The following is a 9,405-nucleotide window of genomic DNA, read 5'->3' as shown; positions in this document are numbered from 1 at the left end:
ACCTGCAGTAAAAAGAAAGTATTCGTTTCCATTTGTTAATGTTTAACTGAAAACCGCTGTGATATTAGAAGCATCACCAACGACGAAGATGAATTACCAAAGTCATCTTTACCATAAGAACTGTAGAAATACCTTTAACAGGTATTTTAAACGGTTTTGTACAGTCGGGTACTTTCCCCACACTATGGAAACGTGCAAAGGTCACCCCGCTACATAAGGGTGGAAGTATAGGTGACCCTGGTAATTACCGGCCAGTTAGTATTTTACCAATTTTATCCAAAGTGTTGGAGCGACATATCCATAATCATCTAACTACTTACTTACAAGATAATAACCTATTACATGGCAAACAATCGGGATTTAGAGCTTTTCACTCATGCCAGTCTGCTCTTACTTCACTTTTGGATTCATGGTGTTGTAATATAGACAAAAAACAATTAATTGGTGTAATTTTTCTCGATTTAAGAAAAGCATTTGATCTTGTTAACCATACTATTTTGATCCAAAAACTTAGAATCTACGGCGTTAGAGATAACGCTCTCAACTTTTTTCAGTCATATCTTGCCAACAGAGTACAGTGTGTTGTTATGAATGGTACAGATCTGATAATGTACCATTGTCAGTTGGTGTACCCCAAGGGTCAATTCTAGGCCCACTACTGTTTCTGTTATATATTAATGACATGCCTCTACATACAACTAAATGTGAAGTTGAGATGTTTGCCGATGATAGTACAATGCACACGTCGGCTAAGACCACTGATGAATTAGAATGTAATTTAAATAGTGACCTTGAACATATTAATAATTGGTGTTTAAACAACAAAATGTGTCCTAATACTGAGAAAACCAAATGCATGTTGGTCACTACTAGGCAAAAACGGTCACACTTGACTAGTTCAGTACTAAACGTTAAACTTGGTAGCAATAATATTGAAAATGTTGATTGTGAGAAACTTCTTGGTGTTACTATTCAGAGTGATTTGTCTTGGGCATCTCATGTCCATAATATTGTGAAGAAAATCAAATGTAAACTATATCTCTTGGCCAGAATAAGGCCATTTCTACCAACCTCAGCGAGGCGCCAGTTTTACAATTGTTTTATTTTACCCTATTTTGACTATTGTCTTAGTATTTGGGGTTGTTGTAGTCAGAAGGATATGGATCGTTTAAACGGTCTTTTAAAACGGGCAATGAGATTAATTTTGGATTGTGACTCTGGCACTCCCTCTGTGGAAATGTTTACTCGTTTGAAATGGTATCCACTATCCTATCGTTACAGTATAAATTAGTTGTGTCTGTCTACAAAGCTCTTTTTGGCATGGCTCCATCTTATATCCGGGACATGTTAACATTGTACGATGCACAAAGATCTTTAAGATCTGTTTTTAATGAAACTTTAAAAGTACCATTTGCCAGAACTGAATTGCTGAAACAATCTTTTAGAGTATCTGCTCCGAGGTTTTATAACGAGTTGCCCACATCAATAAGAGGCTGTACAAGCCTTTCAATTTTAAACGTGCTTGTTATAAATTTTATTTACAAAGTTTTACTGATGCTGTCACCTTCTGATCATTTTATGTTGTTGTCGATTTTGTTGTGTTGCTGTATGTTTTATGTTTTTTAACTTTGCTGTGCTGTTGTTTGTTTTTGTTTTCTAACTTTCTTTGTGCTCGACCCTTGTGAAAAGAGGCGTATACCTATCAAGGCTATCGAGTTGAAATAAAGATTATTATTATTATTATTATTATTATTATTATTATTATTATTATTATTATTATTATACCATCGTAGAAGTTGACATTTGTGTGGTCTTTGTTGTCATCGTCGCCCCACCATCATCTCAGGAACCTATTTTTATAGTAACACATTACATATTTCATTATGCCTAAGCGAATATTGGAGGACTGTCTCGTATCATAGTTAACTGGTTCAGCAGAGACAAAATGGTCTCCCAATTGTTCCTGGTGCTGTGATTGCTTTGGTCGGTGATAGTGTCTTCAAATGTTACTCTTGTTTCATTTCCTGTATTTATTTAAGTATTGTGATAAAATGCATGGCATGTTTGTTCATATGACCATCGGCATTAAGGGCATTGGTATCTTTTTTTATATCTGCCATTCATTCGTTAAAAACGGTACGTTCGACCATCCTTTGCCCCCCCCTCCCCTTATTACCGTTCATTGTGAGTTCTTATATTAAGTACCTTCAGGAATCTCTTCACTCCCCTCGCAATGACATTTTTTGACAATTTTCATCACAGGTAAAACCCTTTCTCTCATCGCATTCACATTTAATATGGCAGTACAGTCCACATGTCGCTGCGATACATGTGCAGTTACCATTCTTAGGATTGCAGGTTGCGTTGTTCTCACAAAGACATTGCGACGTACAGTTAACACCATACCAGCCCGATGGACATACTGGAACAAGAACAGGTGCATTTTGTGTGGTTATCTCAAAATTAGGTTTGTCCTTACTTACGAATTAAAGGGACAAAGTTGGCCATTTTTCATGAATTTTGGTTGATACGAGATGCTACTTATATTGTTTGACATGTTGAAAGATACTGAATGGATTGGTGACCATGCATATATTCGACCCTGGTTTTAGAAACAATACATGAAACCATCGTGAAAATGAATTAATGGTCATGACCATTAATTCATTTTTGCGATGGTTTCATTTAATTTGTCTAAAACCTGGGTCGAATATATATTCATGGTCACCAATCCATTCAGTATCTTTCAACATGTCAAACAATATAAGTAGTATCTCGTATCAAACAAAATTCATGAAAAATGGCTGACTTTGTCCCTTTAAGTGTATAACTACTGTTAGTGTACAAATTCATTGCTAAAATTTCACTGTGTGTTATTATCGCTGTTCGACGAATATCATAACTAGCATGGTCTATCTGGGTCAAAGGTTTTTCGGTCATCCGTAATTTTGAACGTTTCTACGATGTCAATTCTTATGATACATATTCAGAAACAGCAGATCATTACCGTGCAACATTTTAATATGTAAATGACATGAACCTCTTAGCGTGCGTCATTGAAAATTACCTACGATAGTATCTTAAAAAGTTCTGTCGGGCTCACAAGGCAGCAAAATTGATGTAATTATTGTCTCTGGGTACCATATGTCAATTGACAATGTTGGGTTTTTATCCAATATATCGCTAAATAGATCATATTAAGAATCATTAGGCGGAGACAAAATCAGTGATTGTTTTAGTTACAAACAGCTGTTGTCGTTACATAAGAAAAAAAGTATAAGTGTAACGATAACCGTGATATAACAATGAAAAACACAAAAATACGCCTTAACGGAAGAGTAAGGTGTTTTCTAAGACCACTCTTATCTTATAAATTATATCTTTTGACGAGAACATCAATCATAGTCACAGTTGACGTCTCTGTAAAGCCCAATTAAGTTACTTGGCCACCTTCATCGCAGCGAAGACCAGTCCAACCAGTTCGGCATTCACAGCCTCGATATCGATCACACAAGGCGCCATTTTCACAGTCACAATTCAAGTCACACTTTTCACCAAAGTAGTTTTCATGGCAACCTGGAAAGTGAGTAAAATTGGCCATCTGTATTTTAAATGAAAACTCGTACATTTGTATGCCATTGCAAAACCAGATATATAAACATAGATACATACATAGATGGATATAAAGATGAACATACCTATCTGCCTACCTACCTACCTACCTACCTACCTACCTACCTACCGACCTACCTACCTACCTACCTACCTACCTACCTACAAACCTACATACATACATACATACATACATACATACATACATACATACATACATACATACATACATACATACATACATACATACATACATACATACATACATACATACATACATACATACATACATACATACATACATACATACATACATACATACATACATACATACATACATACATACATACATACATACATACATACATACATACATACATACATACATACATACATACATACATACATACATACATACATACATACATACATACATACACTACATACATACATACATACATACATATACATACATATACACAACATACATACATACATACATACATACATACATACATACATACATACATACATACATACATACATACATACATACATACATACATACATACATACATACATACATATATACATTCATTCAGAGAGACAGGCAGCCACACAGACAGACAGAGGATAGCAGACGTTTTGTCAGTGTTAGGAACGTAAGAAAAGACGATGGTTGGAGTAACATAGTGAATAAAGCGTGTAAAAGTTTCGCAAATCATATGGATAGAAATATTCGTGTCGTAGCCGTTCCTGTTGCGTAATGGGAAATTTGGTGGCTTGAAGTGTTCTCTGACCATTTGTTGTCAGAGAGAGTTGAGGCTGGCAATTTTAAAGACAATGACAATATTACACGGGTGTTTTCGTATACTTGTACATGCAAGCCAATGGAATTGGCCAAAACTGTGCAAGTCATGGGTAGTCCCCTACCTTAAATGGATGTTCTACCCGTACATAAACAACATAAAAGTACGCGGCCAGGAATCGATTATGGCTAATTAAATATTATTACATGATAAGTGGACAGCGTCATCCCGGTGCATTAATATATATATTTACTTAAGTAAATAATTTGGTACAATCAATGGTAAGCGACTGGACAGAAATTACAGGGGGACTGGTGAATCAACATTTTCGATGAAATTCCAAATCAAATGTCTTGTACATATATGTATTCTTACCTTCAAGCAAACAATAGTTACATAAATTATCAAATGTACAAAAATAGCTTGTTTTGTAAGGAAAATTGATAATAGTTTGTCAATTAAACGTCCATGTTTTGCATTTTGAATGTTTGGTCACATCTTGCCTTCTTATAGTTACGAAAAACAATGGTTTCCCTACCCTAAGGGCATGACCTTTAAAAAAACGCTTGCGCGACAAATTGCGACTCACCCCGTAAACACCGGCCTTCCCTCCTGTAATTCCTGTCCAGTCCCTTACATACCTACCAACCTTTCGCTGATAGTGTTCTTTTAGCGTTGACATTATTTCCACTTGGATCAAGCACTGAACATGAATATACTCCAGCAAATTCATCCTTAAAATTAGATATTGTCAGATGAGTTATGTTTAAACTGTATAATGGAAAAGATTCAGACATTGGGAGAGACATTCGGAGAGAGATATATTCGGAGAGAGACATTTGGTGAGAGAGAGAGAGAGAGAGAGAGAGAGAGAGAGAGAGAGAGAGAGAGAGAGAGAGAGAGAGAGAGAGAGAGTGAGAGAGCTTTCAAATGGTTTACTGATTTGTAAGTTACGTTTTGAATTATTCGAAGGGTATAAAAAAATCATTAGAGCTTTATAAATTTAACATAGATTTTCGGATTGATTAATACGATGTTCTGAATGTACGGTAATAAACTTGGAAATTTACGCTTTTACTCAGATTATATATATATATATATATATATAATTATATATAAGTGGTTTATTTACCCGATTTGAAAAAGTCAATTACATGACACATGAACTCGAGAGGGAGAAAATAACAAAGTAGAGGGTAAATGGGGAGTCGGGAAATAGCTTACAGCTAGTCTAGCCCAAACCCCGTCATGGTAGTTTGTCTGAAAAAACAGAGTCTGCAAAGAGGGCTCATGATAACAATAACAAATAGTTCTTCAAATAAAAAAAGAGAGAGAGAGAGAGAGAGAGCTTTCAAATGACCACATCTTGCCTTCTTATAGTTACGAACAACAATGGTTTCCCTACATATTATATATACAATGGTTTCCCTATATATTATATATATCGATGTGTGTGTGCATGTGTGTGTGTGTGAAAGTGAAAACAAGTATCTTAATGACATTATCGTCAATACAATCTTAATTTGAAGAAATCAATTGTTATTGCAATATGAAAATACTGCGTTTTGCTCTAGTTGGGAAGTGCGTGAATGAGTTATGTTTGTAGGATATGAGAGGTTTGCTATACGTACTCAAGGGAGAAAATATATTGACATCCTTTTGTTTTCATAAGAGTTTGTATTACAGCTTAAATCAGCATGTCTCAAAATTACTATACAATTATATAAATATTAGTGAATACAATAAAAGTAATGTGAACTGTTCTGACAGTGTGCGATGTCTTGTACATGGATGTGTCGGAGTTTAAGTTCTCAATCTCTTCCCTAATATGCCCTTGTGGGTCACGTTATCACTCTAGTGATCTGAATTGCCTTATTGTTTCCCCCATCTCATTCAACACCTTTAAAATTGCCAAGCAAATCACTGGATCTGAACGTGCTTTATGAAAACCCAAAAGACTTTTGATCAATAGTTTTATTGATTGATCGATCAATTCATTGATTTATTGATGATAGTTTGCCTTACCTTGTGTCAATACTGATTGTAAAATACTTTGAGTTTTTCGAAAAACTATCGGAACCATTCAGGTACCACGTTACCGTACTATTCATCAATACAATGTTGTATGTCTGGGCTTGCAGTATTTTCTGATCACGATGAAGACTTCCCAGTCCGACGCGTTTAAAAGAACTTCACTGTGACCTTTAAAATGAAACGGGGTAGAAGTTGTTGGGCACAAATGACGCCACATGCTGCGGCACTAATTGTTATATTGATTTATGTAAATAAAAACTTTTAAATCTGTCTGAGAATTTCAACGAAGAGGCAACATCGCGCTTCAATAGGCCAGATATGAACTCAAAATGTTTCCTTGTTATAGTTTACGTTGCAGAATTCTTTCATTATTGGTATGTTTACCACTTTAAAAAATGTTATGGTCAAAAGCAATATTCATTGAGTTTTATTTGATATGAAAATAACATGACGCATACAAAATAGCAATTATCTGATAGGAAAAGGCTAAATATCTCTCACTGCTGTGATATCATGGTATCATCACATAATGTAGAAAGTTTAACTACCCTCAAGTCCTATAAGTTTTATTTGCCAATTGCAAATTGTAACAGCTCATTAAATATGCAAAATACCAAAAGTCACTAATTAGGAACGTTTGTTGAATATAAAAATTAGTATTTTGCTGATGTGAAAATGCTTAATTGCCTCGTTTTAAATCACAGCGTCTTCAATGTACATGACAAGTTTCGTTAACTTTGGTCAAGACGACCTAGAGATATGTTCCCTATTATAAAAGTTCATTGTCATGAAATTTCTTCTTGACCTAGAAATTTTCCCCTATGCCTCAATTATATACACCTGTAGGTAGATCCACAGGATATGGCAGTGTCATGTTTCAACTTACTGTACGCAACATATTCTCGAAATACTGTGACACGAACTCACTAATTGTAGTAATATCATTAATTATTCAGACAACAACCAACAAACTCCAGTCAGTTGTAGCAATACCATATTGCATATGTGATCCAAATATTACGCCCGTGGCTACTTAGCTGTTGATTAAGCCAACTTTATGCAGTCAGAAATTCCGTTAATACGAAGGCAAAACCACCTCTACCGAAGGTTGTAAATGAGAATTTAGTTGCCACCCTGTGTTTAAGATTGAGATAACATTACCATGCGTACTAACCATGTAAACGTCTTGTTCACACCACAGGGCGTTGTGTACATGTCCGTCCCCAGGGGTTGGTAGGTGTTTCGTTGTATCGCTAATAAAGATATATTCTACCAACCTTTGGTGTTTCGGTCTTAACTTAGCACTGCCCTTGACAATCTTGCGTATACGTTTTATCAACATGCTGCGTCTATTATCTGATGAGTTTGAGTGCCTAATTAGCCAAAGTAATCAAGGGTAAATTACTAATCTGTCTATCCTCGAAATTGTACTCACGAATATCGCACGCAGGTCCCCGCCAACCAGGAGCGCACTTACAGGAGCCTCTTAGCGCATGACAGGTCGCTCCATTTTTGCAGATGCAGACCTCTGAACAATCCATGCCGAAGTAACCATCCGGACATCCTTGAATAAAGAAAATAACAACCCGTCCCAGAATTCAAACGTAAAGATGATTCAGTGATAGTAAACTGAATACTGAAAGTGAGATCCTCTATTCAAAATGTCTCGCAATCTCGAATCTAGATCTAACTGTGTATACAGCGACAACACCCGACTTCTCGAAAATGAGGCGCCAAAAAGTCAGACCTGTAGATCTGTTTATTGATGAAAACACGTTTTGAAAATTTCTTTGTCAGCCATAATACTACTTAACATCGTTTGAAATGCTTTTTGCACCCTTTTAATCGTCATTCCAAATTGCAAACAAAATTTTATTAAGCTTTCCTGACTGTCTGCGTTCTTCAACTTACCAAGCATCCTAAATCTCCCCGTAGTGTCGAATCTATAATTCCTACCGGGTAGCCACATATCACACGTAACAGTTTCTTCTTGTAGAACAAACCGTCGGGAAAATTCATCTGAGAAATCCAATCGAACAAAGTGACTGTTTTGGTTTGACAAAAACCATCGGTTTCTTTGTAGATGTGTCGCTAAGCTATCTAGCGACTTAATGATCAATTAAAGACACGTTCAGAGAGAGAGGAGAGAGAGAGACAGAGAGAGAGAGACAGAGAGACAGAGACAGAGAGAGACAGAGAGAGAGAGAGAGAGAGAGAGAGAGAGAGAGAGAGAGAGAGAGAGAGAGAGAGAGAGAGTATTCAAAAGGTAATACAGCTCCTAACCATTCGGTCAATAGCGAGAGTAACGCATGGAATGATTCTGCATGGGGTATAGGTGAAAAGTTTAAAGGTCGGGCTATCTAGCTGTAACTATGGCCCTGTACATGTCCTAACATTACGTTTTGTGAAATTGCAAAAATACCAGCCACTCTTTCATAAACTGACGTTAAAAGATTGTTGCTAAATAGCAGAATACTCTTGTTATCTAAAAAGACGAAAAGAAATTAAAAACTTATCTGATCGTCGTCAACGTGTAGGACCTAATTTCATTGTCATATTCCATATTATGTGTAAACAGTTTCACGCAACGATACATTCCATTTACCTCATATGATAGTAGACGCCCTGTTGTCTCTAGAAAAATTATCATACTTTTTGGGGCAATTAGACCTTATTCTTGGGAAAATGAAAATGTGCATCCCATGAAACTATTGAAATTGTCTGTGTAATCTTTACCAATTGTCAGAATATTTAATTCAAGTTGCAGTCTTCAGACAGAGTTAGCAAAGAAATGTGTATATTATCAGCTGTAGCAACCTGCCCCTATTTCGCAAATTTCAAAAAAAATGAGTTTTCAGTATTTTCAAGCGAAAGTATAGCATTAACAAATAGGCTAAAAGAAAATGATGGCTTGGAAATTAAAAGCTGTTCGCAAGACCACCAGCCACGA

The 9,405-nt window shown here is 36.0% G+C and overlaps 1 long non-coding RNA gene across 1 annotated transcript; it reads right to left on the bottom strand.

Moving 5' to 3' along the window:
* Nucleotides 1-6,473: 6,473 nt before the first annotated feature.
* On the bottom strand, nt 6,474-8,926 carry LOC139139684 (uncharacterized). The gene is made up of 3 exons (XR_011553865.1): nt 8,367-8,926; nt 7,891-8,019; nt 6,474-6,623 (listed from the first exon to the last, which is right to left on the bottom strand). It is a non-coding gene; the product is annotated as an uncharacterized lncRNA (long non-coding RNA).
* Nucleotides 8,927-9,405: the final 479 nt, after the last annotated feature.

The sequence above is a fragment of the Ptychodera flava genome, chromosome 9 (assembly GCF_041260155.1).
Source record: "Ptychodera flava strain L36383 chromosome 9, AS_Pfla_20210202, whole genome shotgun sequence".
Taxonomy (NCBI): Eukaryota; Metazoa; Hemichordata; class Enteropneusta; family Ptychoderidae; genus Ptychodera; species Ptychodera flava.
The sequence above is the reverse complement of the archived record's forward strand: the minus strand, read 5'-3'. Positions and strand labels throughout refer to the sequence as shown.